Source organism: Pongo abelii, chromosome 16 (genome assembly GCF_028885655.2).
Source record: "Pongo abelii isolate AG06213 chromosome 16, NHGRI_mPonAbe1-v2.0_pri, whole genome shotgun sequence".
Taxonomy (NCBI): domain Eukaryota; kingdom Metazoa; phylum Chordata; class Mammalia; order Primates; family Hominidae; genus Pongo; species Pongo abelii.
Window position 1 is genome coordinate 54,963,135 of NC_072001.2, and position 12,358 is coordinate 54,975,492.

At 46.1% G+C, this 12,358-nt stretch overlaps 1 protein-coding gene across 9 annotated transcripts in view; it reads left to right on the forward strand.

The window, feature by feature from the left end:
* Window positions 1-2,206: 2,206 nt before the first annotated feature.
* The window catches only part of MAPK6 (mitogen-activated protein kinase 6), a 47,092-nt gene continuing 36,940 nt past the window's right edge, over window positions 2,207-12,358 (forward strand). For 2 of the 9 annotated variants that reach the window (XR_010137101.1, XM_054531117.2), the window contains exon 1: window positions 2,207-2,350. The gene's annotated coding sequence lies outside the window, so the exon portion shown is untranslated. 9 annotated transcript variants of the gene reach the window in all.

The following is a 12,358-nucleotide window of genomic DNA, read 5'->3' on the forward strand; positions in this document are numbered from 1 at the left end:
AAACCAAAAAACAAACAAACAAAAACCAGATCCCCTAAATCTTGTAATTATTCCATCCTTGACCTCCCCTTTGTCTCACATGTCCGTGTGAAGAGACCACCAAACAGGCTTTGTGTGAAAAACAAGGCTGTTTATTTCACCTGGGTGCAGGCGGGCTGAGTCCGAAAAAGGAGTCAGCAAAAGGTGGTGGGATTATCATTAGTTCTTATAGGTTTTGGGATAGGCGGTGGAGTTAAGAGCAATGTTTTGGGGACAGGGGGCATATCTCACAAAGTACATTCTCAAGGGTGGGGAGAATTACAAGGAATCTTCTTAAGGATGGGGGAGATTATAAAGAACCTTCCTAAGGGTGGAGGAGATTACAAAGTACATTGATCAGTTAGGTTGGGGCAGAAATAAATCACAATGGTGGAATGTTATCAGTTAAGGCTATTTTCACTTTTTTTGTGGATCTTCAGTTGCTTCAGGTCATCTGGATGTGTATGTGCAGGTCACTGGGGATATGATGGCTTAGCTTGGGCTCAGAGGCCTGACACCCTTTTGAAATGCTACAAAGATTCTGTCAATTTAGTGGTCTCCCTTACTATTGTAAGCCAACTTTGCATTATCCACAGGAAGTCAGCAGTGACACTGGATTAAACGCTCCTTGAGGGAAGGCACAGTGCTTGGTATTTATTCTCCCACCTTCTCTGGGTGATCAAACATTGATGGAAGAGGAAGGTAAACGAGTTCTCAAAGAGTGAGAGGAAAAATGTCCTGAGGATCAGAGGAGAGCCTAGAGCAGGCGCAGTGGGGCTGAAGGTAAGAGCTCTTGTTGCAGAAATTGGAAATTCTGCGGTTGGAACAAATCTCCCCTTTCTCTTGGTTTTATTCAGTCATTACCTCTACTTCACACCTGGTACTCAGCTGACGTTGTTTTAAATATTAAAAAAATAAAGCATTCAAGCTCACCCCAACCACTTAACTTCATTACTCTGTGATCTTTTTTTTTTTTTTTTCTGAGACGGAGTTTCGCTCTTTCGCCCAGGCTGGAGTGTCCTGGCTCCATCTCGGCTCACTGCAACCCCCCGCGGGGTTCAAGCTATTCTCCTGCCTCAGCCTCCCGAGTAGCTGGGATTACAGGTGTGAGCCATCACACCCGGCTACTTTTTGTATTTTTAGTGGAGACGGGGCTTTCACCATGTTGGCCATGCTGGTCTCGAACTCCTGGCCTCAGGTGATCTGCCCGTCTCGGCCTCCCAAAGTGCTAGGATTACAGGCGTGAACCCACCACGCCCGGCCCTTTGTGATCTTTTTGAAGTGGTCTTTGCCTCATTCTTGAAGATGCCCATAATAATGGCTAGAGGGGCTATTATTGTATGTCTGGTTCTCATCGAGATGGTGATGAAGTCATTGAAAAAATATGCTGACCTGCATCTCTAATTTCATAAATACTTAAATTTCACATAAACACTGAAAAGGCTCCTCGGACTCAATAAGCCATGATAAGTAATGTAAGTTTGCTTTTAGCCAAGAACTGGGCCCAAGAAGGTACCCATCCACCTTTCTACGTTTCACAGTGCATCCCTTCCCAAATTCAAATTGTCCTATCCCAGTTCCTGCAACAAGCCAGGTACTCTGGCCTCCCAGTCTTTGCTCACTCTGTTCCCTCGGCAGAAACACCCTCCCCACCTCCTGGTTATACCCGCTGCTCCCGGATCCAGCTGAAAGGCCACCGTGGCGACCACTTCTAAAAGCCTTCCTCCATACTCTGGCAGAATGAATGACCTTAGTACTTGGCCTCTAACGTGTCTGTCTTGTGCTCGGGCTGTCGCCTTCCAGCCAATCCATCTTAAGGTCCAGCCTTCCTGGAGACTGAGGCCTCTTCCTCTCGGATTGCCCAGTGCCTTGCACGTAGTAGGTGCTTAGTAAACGCTGGCACTGGGTTTGGTCACTTTGTTCCCTTAATGCCAGGGCAGGTAGTGGAGCAGACGGCCCCAGCTGTCTTCCTCCCTGCCCGCTCGCAGGCAAAGCCCCCAGGAGACGCCTGACGAGCCGCGTGCCTTTCCCACCGCCTCCGCGGCGCGCGCAGCCCAGTCACGGGCGCTGGAAATTCCGGCGCGTGCGGGCGCGCTGGGCAGGGCGGGGGCGGGAGAACCCGTGGAGTGAGCCTGTGACGTGAGGGGGCGTGGCACCGCGAGGTCCCGCCCCCTCTTCCTCGCCCTCTCTCGCGGGTCGGGGTTACATGGCGGCGACTGCGGCAAAGCGAGAGCCTCGGAGACGCCGCTGCCGCCAGCACAGCCGGAGACCTGAGCCGACACTGGGGGCTGTCCGCGGGCCCCGCACTCTCTCGATGAGTCGGAGAAGTCCCGTGAGTGTGTGTGTGTACGTGTGCGGGGTGCGCCGGCGGGGCGACTCGGGAGGGCGCCGCGGCGGGCCCGGCGGCGGCGGCGACGGCGGAGCCGGCTCCCTCCTCCATTGTGTGTGACCCTCCGGCGGCTGCCGCTCAACAAAGGCGCTTTTGTTCGGTCTGCCGCCCGCCCCCTGCTCGCCCGCCTGCCCGCCGGCTCGGGCCTGGCCGGCGCGTCCCCGCGCGGGCCGTGGGGCGGCGGGCCGGGGTCCCCGCGTGGGGCCGGCGAGGCGGCCAGCGCGCCCCTCCCACCCGGCACGCCCCTCGCCGGTCGCCCTGCCGGGCCGCGCCCGCTCCCTGGCCCCGCACGCCGGCTGCCGCCCCGCCGCCTGCGCCTGGCTCCGCGGGTTCGAAACCCAGCCGGACCGGAGGGCAGGCGAGCGAGGGGCGGCGGCCCGGGGAACATGAGGTGGTGTGGAGTCTCGCCTTCCTGGCACGCTGCCTTTCGAAATGCTCCCGCGTCTCCTCCCCCATCCCACCGGGTGACTCGGCCTCAGCTGACTCCGGCCGGGCAAAGTCTCCAGTGGCGTAGCGCGCAGCGCTCACCCGGCTAGTCTCAGAGCCCTGAAGTCCGCCCAAGTTTTGAGTCTAGCCATGAATGAGGTACTGAAAACTCGGAGACGAAATTCCTAATTTCCTCCCTCGGCCCTACGGTCTTTCCTTAGCTGCTTTCGGGACCTTAAGTGGTGGTCTGTAAAAGTGCCCAAATGAAAGCTTGTTTTGTCGGTTCACCAAAAAGGGCCTTGTCACTTTGCTGTGCATTTTAGTCCGCCTCGTGAGTTGTGTCGAAAAGTAAAGGTGTTTTGGCATCCTTTTGTTTCTTGGCGGGTGTAGGACCCAACCGGTTTAGGTGTTAGGGGGATCTCTGTGCAGCGGGAGCTTCTCGATTCCTTTCCTGTTTTATTTTTTCTTCTGCTTGTTCATTGGAAAAGGTCCAGTGAAAGGGACTGGTGAGTTGGAATTAGAAGCCTGCTTGTATTAACGGCAGAATTCGTGTTCATTGCTAAAGATGCAGTCTCAGTAATGACTTTTTTTTTTTTTTTAACGGATACAGATGATTTGTCAAGGGGAAAAATTAACACGCCATACAATGAAGAGCAAGCAGCTTCAGAGTAATTTTCTGATGGCTGATTCTTCTAGCCTGTCTCTTACAGTTCCAATTGGACATGTCCTCTCTCTTTAACGCTGGAAAACTGAGATGGAAAGAATGATCTGACCAGAAGAATGTAGGGTCCAAACAGGGCCTGGCCCTGAAATCAGGAATTTCTTCATAGAAATATCAGATTTTAATGTTTAAAAAATAATTTTGAATTGGGTGAAAGGAACTTTGTCTTTAGATAGTAGTTGTTCAAACATGTTTATGAAGTGTTTGCTATGTGCCAGGGATTGTAAAGTCTTTTCACATATGTTACATCATTTATTAAGAACTGCCTTGTTAAGCTTGTAAAATTATTTATTGATGTCCTGAATTCAGTAATTGCAGTTAATCTAGAAAATATGCCAGATTTGAGCAGAACATATTTGATCACGTAGGTATTACTGTTGAGAAGAAAACACTGGAAAATGGAGAATATTTTAGAAAAAACTTCGTATATGAGGATATTCTGGAATTCAGTTATTTGCAAAAGAGGATTAGAAGTAGTCGTTGGCTACTTTGTTATTAAAAAATCCAGAGAAGAGTGATTTGAAGTCAGTTAATTTTGTAATAAAAAATGCACACATTCTAAAGACAAATGTTAGCACTAAAAGTGTTGCAGTGCTTTACATAAATTCATTTAAAGCATCGTGAGAATCATAACTGACAAAATAGTAAGGTTTGCTGACTCAGGGTACTTTGCTGAAGGGGATGGGGTCGGGTAGGAGGAAGCTTACAAGTGCTGCTGCAAGTTTTGAGTTGGATGATGACTCATGCTGCCCACGGACTGCTACGTGGCTTTTTTTTTTTTTTTTTAAATATACTGTATTTTTTTCTAAATGATAGGCTAAAATGTTCCTGTCCACATTGAAATTCTCTCATTTTTTCTGAAGAGGAACAGCAGTTTCTCTAAAAAAGTAATGGCTTCTTAAATTGCATTTTAAAAGGATATCATATACCCTACAGGTGGAATTGTGTAACATTTGCTGAGAGGAAAGGTAAAACCAATTGCTGGTCAGGTGCTGAAATTTAATGTTTGATACTAGCAGGTTTTTGGCTACTGCTGAGAGAGATTTGTTACAGGTTATTTATAAAGGACAGATAGTACTTTTATGTTGTCGGTAGAAATTGACCTTATGTTTTTATTAGTTATGTGAAAGTTATCTTTAATATTTAATCAGATATGGCTCTGAATATGAAAGTTTCACTCATAGAATTATTAAAACATGATTATATATTGTGCTTTGTGGTTTATGTGAATTTTCCGTTTTAATAAAGACAATTTGAAATAGGTATTAGGCACTATTTTTCATTTTTTTTTTTTTTAAGATAAGCTGAATGTACAGTTCTAAGTTGAAACTTGGTAATAAGATAAATCTTTTGACTGATTTTAAAACAGCCAACGTTTAGCAAGGTGGCTTAAAATAAGATGGAGAGGGAGAAAAAGATTGAGAATGGCAGTTTAAGAGTGGGGCTGGGTGCGTTGGCTCACACCTGTAATCCCGGCACTTTGGGAGCCTGAGGTGGAAGGATCGCTTGAGGCCAGGAGTTCAAGACCAGTCTGGGCAACATAACGAGACCCTGTCTCAATTTTTAAAATAAAAGAAAAAAATTTCCCACCCCATCCTCTAGTTTTTCTGTGTATACTGTTTATTTTTCCAAAGGGATTTGAGGAGTTTGTGGACAGTAAAGTGTTTGTTGTTGTTTTTGTGAGACAGGGTCTTGCTCTGTCACCCTGGCTGGAGTGCAGTGGTGCGATCACTGTTCACTGCAACCTCTACTTCCCCAGCTCAGGTGATCTTCCTGTCTCAGCCTCCCGAGTAGCTGGGACTACAGCTGTGTGCGACCATGCCTGGCTAGTTTTTCATATTTTTTGTAGAGATGAATTTTCACAGTGTTGCCCAGGCTGTTCTTGAACTCCTGGGCTCAAGCAATCTGCCTGCCTCAGCCTTCCAAAGTGTTGGGATTACAGGTGTTGAGCCCCTGCTCCCGGCCCATAAAATGTATTGTTAATGCGAATTAAATTTTTGGAACTATTTTGGAAGAGTATTGCATGATTTATACCTAGAGGTTTTTTTTTTACAAAGTTTAATTCAAACTTAAAAAAAATTTCCTACTAAAGGAAACATAAAAATACAAATATAAAAATATTGAAAATTTTCAGAGCATAACATTACTTAAAGGTTTAACGTATTTTTGGCATTGTTTTCAAATATAGGTAATTAGCTGTAGTGCATAATTCAGAGTTTAAAAACAAACTGAGGCGGGGGCAGTGGCTAATGCTTGTAATCCCAGCACTTTGGGAGGCTGAGGAGGCGGATCACGAGGTCAGGAAATCCAGACCATCCTGGCCAACATGGTGAAACCCCGTCTCTAATAAAATACAAAAATTAGCTGGGTGTGGTCACACGTGCCTGTAATCCCAGCTACTCAGGAGGCTGAGGCAGGAGAATCGCTTGAACCCGGGAGGCAGAGGTTGCAGTGAGCTGAGATTGTGCCAGTGCACTCCAGCCTGGGCGACAGAGCGAGACTCCGTCTCAAAAACAAAACAAAACAAAAAAAAACTGAAAAACAAACAAAATAACTGGATATCTTAGCCTGCTTCCTGTCTCCAAGGTACTGCTTTATGAAATGCTGAGGCTCTCACCACTGCTATCCAGTTCCTTGTTACATTTGAACCTTGTGTTACTCTAGGTCCCCTGTTAAAATGGAAAGAAGATGCCTCAGAAGTAAATTCTGTGTGGCATTGTTGGCTGCCTTCATTAGTTCCTTCAGCCTGTTTTGTGGGCTTTACATTACACTACAACCTGCCTGTGGTGTGGGAATTTTGCTCATTTTTATTGCTGAGAGCCTTGACTGAGACTTCACAAAAACAACTCCAATGTTACTGTAGTTAATGGCATTTTCCAGGGATTGCTTTCATGTGAAGCTGATGCTTTTAAGGTGACAGTGATGTGGGCCGAGTCCAGCATTGATTGTTTTTTTCACCTCCATGAACTGCGTATTTGGAAAATATTGTGTGGCTCTCTAATAGAGTTGTGCTTTTTTTTGTTTTTTTTTGTTTTTTTTTTTTGAGACGGTGTCTCCCTCTGTTGCCAGGCTGGAGCGCAGTCGCGCCATCTCGGCTCACTGCAACCTCCGCCTCCCAGGTTCAAGTGATTCTTCAGCTTCAGCCTCCTGAGTAGCTGGGACTACAGGTGCACACCACCGTGACCAGCTAATTTTTGTATTTTTTTTTTTAGTAGAGACAGTGTTTCATTATGTTGGCCAGGATGGTCTCATCTCTTGACCTTGTGATCCGCCTGCCTGGGCCTCCCAAAGTGCTGGGATTACAGGCATGAGCCACCGCACCCAGCCGATAGAGTTCTAAAAGTTTTGTCTTTTATACATGTCGGTCTTCTAAGTCCATTTCTAAAAAATTGTTCAGATATTGAATGTTTATATAGCAAATAAAATTTCCCATTGATTTTCGTTAAATTTGGTATTTTTTTCACAGAAAAAAAATGGTATCATAAAACTTGTTTTTTAGAATCCTAGCATTTACCTCAGAAAAGTCTGCCTCTGCAGAAAGTTCAAATCTGTATGCATTTAATTCTGTACAATCATAAAACTTTAAAATATTAGTGTTTTGGAGGGGTCACGGGCATTATCTTGCTTCATTCATGTACATCATTTGACAGCTAAGGAAACCAAGGCATGGAGAGATCTAAGATCTTGGTACTGAAAGTGTGATTTCTGGACCAACAGTATTAGCATCACCTGGGAACTTGATAGAAGTTGGAATCTTGACTTCATCTCAGTCCTACTGAATTAGAATCTTAGAATCTACTTTTTCTTTTTCTTTTTTCTTTTTTTTTTTTGGAGACGGAGTCTCGCTCTGTCACCTAGGCTAGAGTGCAGTGGCACGATCTCGGCTCACTGCAAGCTCTGCCTCCTGGGTTCACGCGATTCTTCTGCCTCAGCCTCCGGAGTAGCTGGGACTACAGCCGCTGCCACCACGCCTGGCTAATTTTTTGTGTTTTTAGTAGAGACGGGGTTTCACCGTGTTAGCCAGGATGGTCTCGATCTCCCGACCTTGTGATCCGCCCGCCTCGGCCTCCCAAAGTGCTGGGATTACAGGCATGAGCCACCGCGCCTGGCATTCTTTTTTGTAAGTAAGAGGCACAATCTTGCCCTATTTCCCAGTTTGGATTGGAGTGTAGTGGTGTGATCATAACTCTCTGCCACCTGGAACTCCTGGACTCAAGTAATCTTCTCACCTCAGTAGCTGGACTACAGGCATGTGCCATCATACACTGCTATTTTTTTTTTTTTTTTTAAGAATTGGAGTCTCGCTGTGTTGCCCATGCTCGTCTCAAACTCCTGGCCTCCTAACATGCTGGGAAGAACCTACATTTTAACAAGATTTTCAAATCATTCAGTGCGCATTCAGTTTGAGAAGCACTGCTAAACGATGCATACACCTGGGCAACATAGTGAGACCCTGTCTCTACAAAATAAAATAAAATTAGCTGGTTGCAGTGGTGCACACCTGTAGTCCCAGCTACTTAAGAGGCTGAGATGAGAGGATTGCTTGAGCCCAGGAGGTTGAGGCTGCAGTGAGCCGTGATCGCACCACAGTGTTCCAGCCTGGGCAACAGCAAGAGACCCTGTCTCAAAAAATACGTAAATAAATAAAAATTAAAATGATGCATACATGGTTGCTCAGCTCGTTAGTCTTCTGAGTTGCTCTTTCCACTGGCCCTTCTGAAAAAAGTCAAATGGAAAATTTAGGAGCTAATCACTGCCCAGTTGAACTTTCTATGATGATAGAAGTGTTCTGTGCTATCCAGTGAGGTAGCCATTGGCCATGTGTGACTGTTGAATACTTGACGAGCAAGTAGTGCACTTGAGGAATTGAATTTTTTATTTAATTTTAATTCCTTTAAATAGCTGGGGCCGGGCGCGGTGGCTCATGCATGTGATCCCAGCACTTTGGGAGGCTGAGGCGGGCGGATCATGAGGTCAGGAGATCGAGACCATTCTAGCTAACATGGTGAAACGCTGTCTCTACTAAAAATACAAAAAATTAGCGGGGCGTGGTGGCGGGCACCTGTAGTCCCAGCTGCTTGGGAGGCTGAGGCAGGAGAATGGCGTGAACCCAGGAGGCGGAGCTTGCAGTGAGCTCCGCTGCCCTCCAGTCTGGGTGACAGAGTGAGACTACGTCTCAGAAAAAAAAAAAAATAGTTGGACGTAGCTGGTGGTTACATGGACAGCACAGATCTAGATGATCTTTGCCCACTCTAAAATCTAAGCTGTAATTTAATAACTGGTTAGACTCAGTTTAATAATTGTCCTCTCAATGTACAAATTGGAGAGAGGGTATGTTGACTAACTTAGTTTTTCTAATATGCCCAGATATTACTTTAGTATGTATTATAAAACAGTGCTGATTTTCTGATTGATACATCTGTGTTCAATAAAGTAGATAATCTAAGTTGTAAGAAAGTCCGTTTCTTTCCATCTTAATAGGTATTTTCTCTTGAATTTTTAAAAAGTGGCTATTAAGTTTTCCTTAGTTATCCTGTGGAAAGCATTGACAGGATAGTTTTTGCCTCTGGCCTAGTCCCTCTAGGCTTGTTGGCGCTTGTTGATTACTTCCAGCTTGATCTGCTGTTTATGTTAATTCCAGGTACAGAAACAGAGTGGTTCTTAACCTCCTTTTTTTGTTTTGTTGTTGTTGTTGTTTTAAGACGGAGTTTTGCTCTTATTGCTCAGGTTGGAGTGCAATGGCGTGATCTTCGCTCACTGCAACCTCCTCCCCCCGGGTTCAAGTGATTCTCCTGCCTCAGCCTCCCAAGTAGCTGGGATTACAGGCATGCGCCACTACGCCCAGCTAATTTTATATTTTTAGTAGAGATGGGGTTTCAACCTTGTTGGCCAGGCTGGTCTCGAACTCCTGACCTCAAGTGATCCACCTGTCTCGGCCTCCCAAAGTGCTGGGATTACAGGCATGAGCCACCGTACCCGGCCTTAACCTCCCACCTTATGCAGTGGGAAGATTCTAACCCTATAGTCACAGGCCTGTGACCAAATCTCGGCATTTACTGTGTGTGTAAAGAGCGTCAGTGCTCTTGTTTGTAAAATGACATTTACAAGACTAGTTAGAGATGAGAGAAATAATTTGTCATTTAGAAAATGCCTGTCATGGCTGGGCACGGTGGCTCACGCCTATAATCCCAGCACTTTGGGAGGCTGAGACAGGCAGATCACAAAGTCAGGAGTTCTAGACTAGCCTGGCCAACATGGTGAAAACCCGTCTTTACTAAAATACAAAAAATTAGCTGAGTATGGTGATGCATACCTGTACTCCCAGCTACTCTGAAGGCCGAGGCAGGAGAATCGCTTGAACCCAGGAGGCAGAGGTTGCAGTGAGCCAAGATCGCACCATTGCACTCCAGCCTGGGCGACAGAGCAAGACTCCGTCTTGAGAAAAGAAAAAAGAAAATGCCTGTCGCGGCCGGGTGCGGTGGCTGATGCCTGTATTCCCAGGACTTTGGGAGGCCGAGGCGGGCGGATCACAAGGTCAGGAGTTCAAGACCAGCCTGGCCAGCGTGGTGAAACCCCATCTCTACTAAAAATACGAAAAAACTGGCCATGGTAGCGGATGCCTGTAATCCCAGCTACTCGGGAGGCTGAGGCAGGAGAATTGCTTGAACCCAGCAGGCGGAGCTTGCAGTGAGCCGAGATCGTGCCACTGTACTCCAGGCTGGGCGACAGAGCGAGACTCCCTCTCAAAAAAAAAAAAAAAAAAAAAAAAAGAAAATGCCTGTCACATAATAGGTCCTTAGTAGATGTGACTTACCTACCCTCCCCCTCGTGCTTGGATTTTATAGCCCTCTGTAATTGAGTTTTATGCTTAAGATTCCTATCAGGCTTAATACGTATTCTGAGTCTTCATCTCTACCAGTTACTGTAATTTCATGCCTTGCTTCATTCGTGTTGTATCCCATGTAGATTTCGCCACTTGTGGTCTGGATTTCTTGACTTTTTTTTTAATCTTAAATTTTTTTTGTGTGTGTGTGTAGGTGGGGTCTCCCTGTGTTGCCCAGGCTGGGCTCAAGCAATCATCCTGACTCGGCCTCAGAAAGTGCTGAGATTACAGGCATGAGCCACTCTGCTCAGCCTGTTGATTTCTCTTTATTTATTTATTTATTTACTGTTTTTTGAGATGGAGTCTCACTCTGTTGGCCAGGTTAGAGTGCAGTGGCACGATCTTGGCTCGCTGCAGCCTGCGCGTCCCAGGTTCAAGTGATTCTTCTGCCTCAGCCTCTTGAGTAGTTGGGACTACAGGTGCCCACCACCATGCCCGGCTAATTTTTGTAATTTTTTTTTTTTTTTTTTTTTTTTTTGAGACGGAGTCTCGCTCTGTCGCCCAGGCTGGAGTGCAGTGGCGCGATCTCGGCTCACTACAAGCTCTGCCTCCCGGGTTCACGTCATTCTCCTGCCTCAGCTTCCCGAGTAGCTGGAACTACAGGTGCCCGCCACCATGCCCAGCTAATTTTTTGTATTTTTAGTAGAGACAGGGTTTCACCGTGTTAGCCAGGATGGTCTCGATCTGCTGACCTTGTGATCCGCCCGCCTCGGCCTCCCAAAGTGCTGGGATTACAGGTGTGAGCCACCGCGCCCGGCAATTTTTGTATTTTTAATAGAGACAAGGATTCGTCTCTATGTTGGCCAGGCTGGTCTTGAACTACTGACCTCAAGTGATTCATCTGCCTTGGCCTCCCAAAGTGCTGGGATTACAGGAGTGAGCCATCGCACCCTGCCAGCTTATTGACTTCTTAAGGACTTACCTTGTTCTTGCTTATATCATGAATTTTTCCCTTTCTGGATTATTTTTATTAATATGCAGATGTGCTTTAGAGCTGTACTGTCCAGTATGGCAGCTACTAATCAATAGTGCTTTCTGCAATGAAATGTGTGGCTGTTAAAAGAAAAATTTAAAAAATTTAGTTCCTCAGTGATGCTAGTCATATTTCAGTTGTTCAGTAGCCATATATGGTGCTAATGGCTACTCTATTGGACAGTGCAGATACAGAACATCCCTATCATTGCAGACAACACTATTGGACAGCACTAAGTGTGGCTTCCTTGTTTATAAGCCCTCTCCCCATTCCACATTATTCTCTAGCTACAGCCTCATTTCTCTGATTCTCTTCCAAGCCAGTTTTCAAAAGTTGTCTTTTTGTGCTCTCTCCACTTCCCTTTGCTTCTCAGCCTACTACAGATTGGCCTCCATTCTTACCACTAAAACTACTCTAGTCAAGGTTGCCAGTGGTTTCTGTTTACTAAATTGGTCTTACAGGCTCTTGTAGGAGCATTCAATGTAGTTGACCACTGTTTTCAGCCTATTCATCTACTTCTCATTTTATGAGACATATGTTCTTGTTTTCCTTCTACTTTACACCTTGTTATACTGTATACTTTTTTTTTTCTGAGATGGAGTCTCGCTGTCGTCCAGGCTGGAGTGCAGTGGCGCAATCTCGGCTCACAGCAACCTCCATCTACTGGGTTCAAGTGATTCTCCTGCCTCAGCCTCCCCAGTGGCTGGGATTACAGGCGCACACCACCACGCCTGGCTAATTTTTGTATTATTAGTAGAGACGGGGTTTCACCATGTTGGTCAGGCTGGTCTCGGAACTCCTGACCCCAGGTGATCCACTGACCTTGGCCTCCCAAACTGCTGGGATTACAGGCATAAGCCACTGCACCCAGCTTTGTTTTTTTTAATTATTAAACAGGCTTCTCTCCTTTACCTGCCTCTAAGTATTGGCATACCTAAGACAGGATAA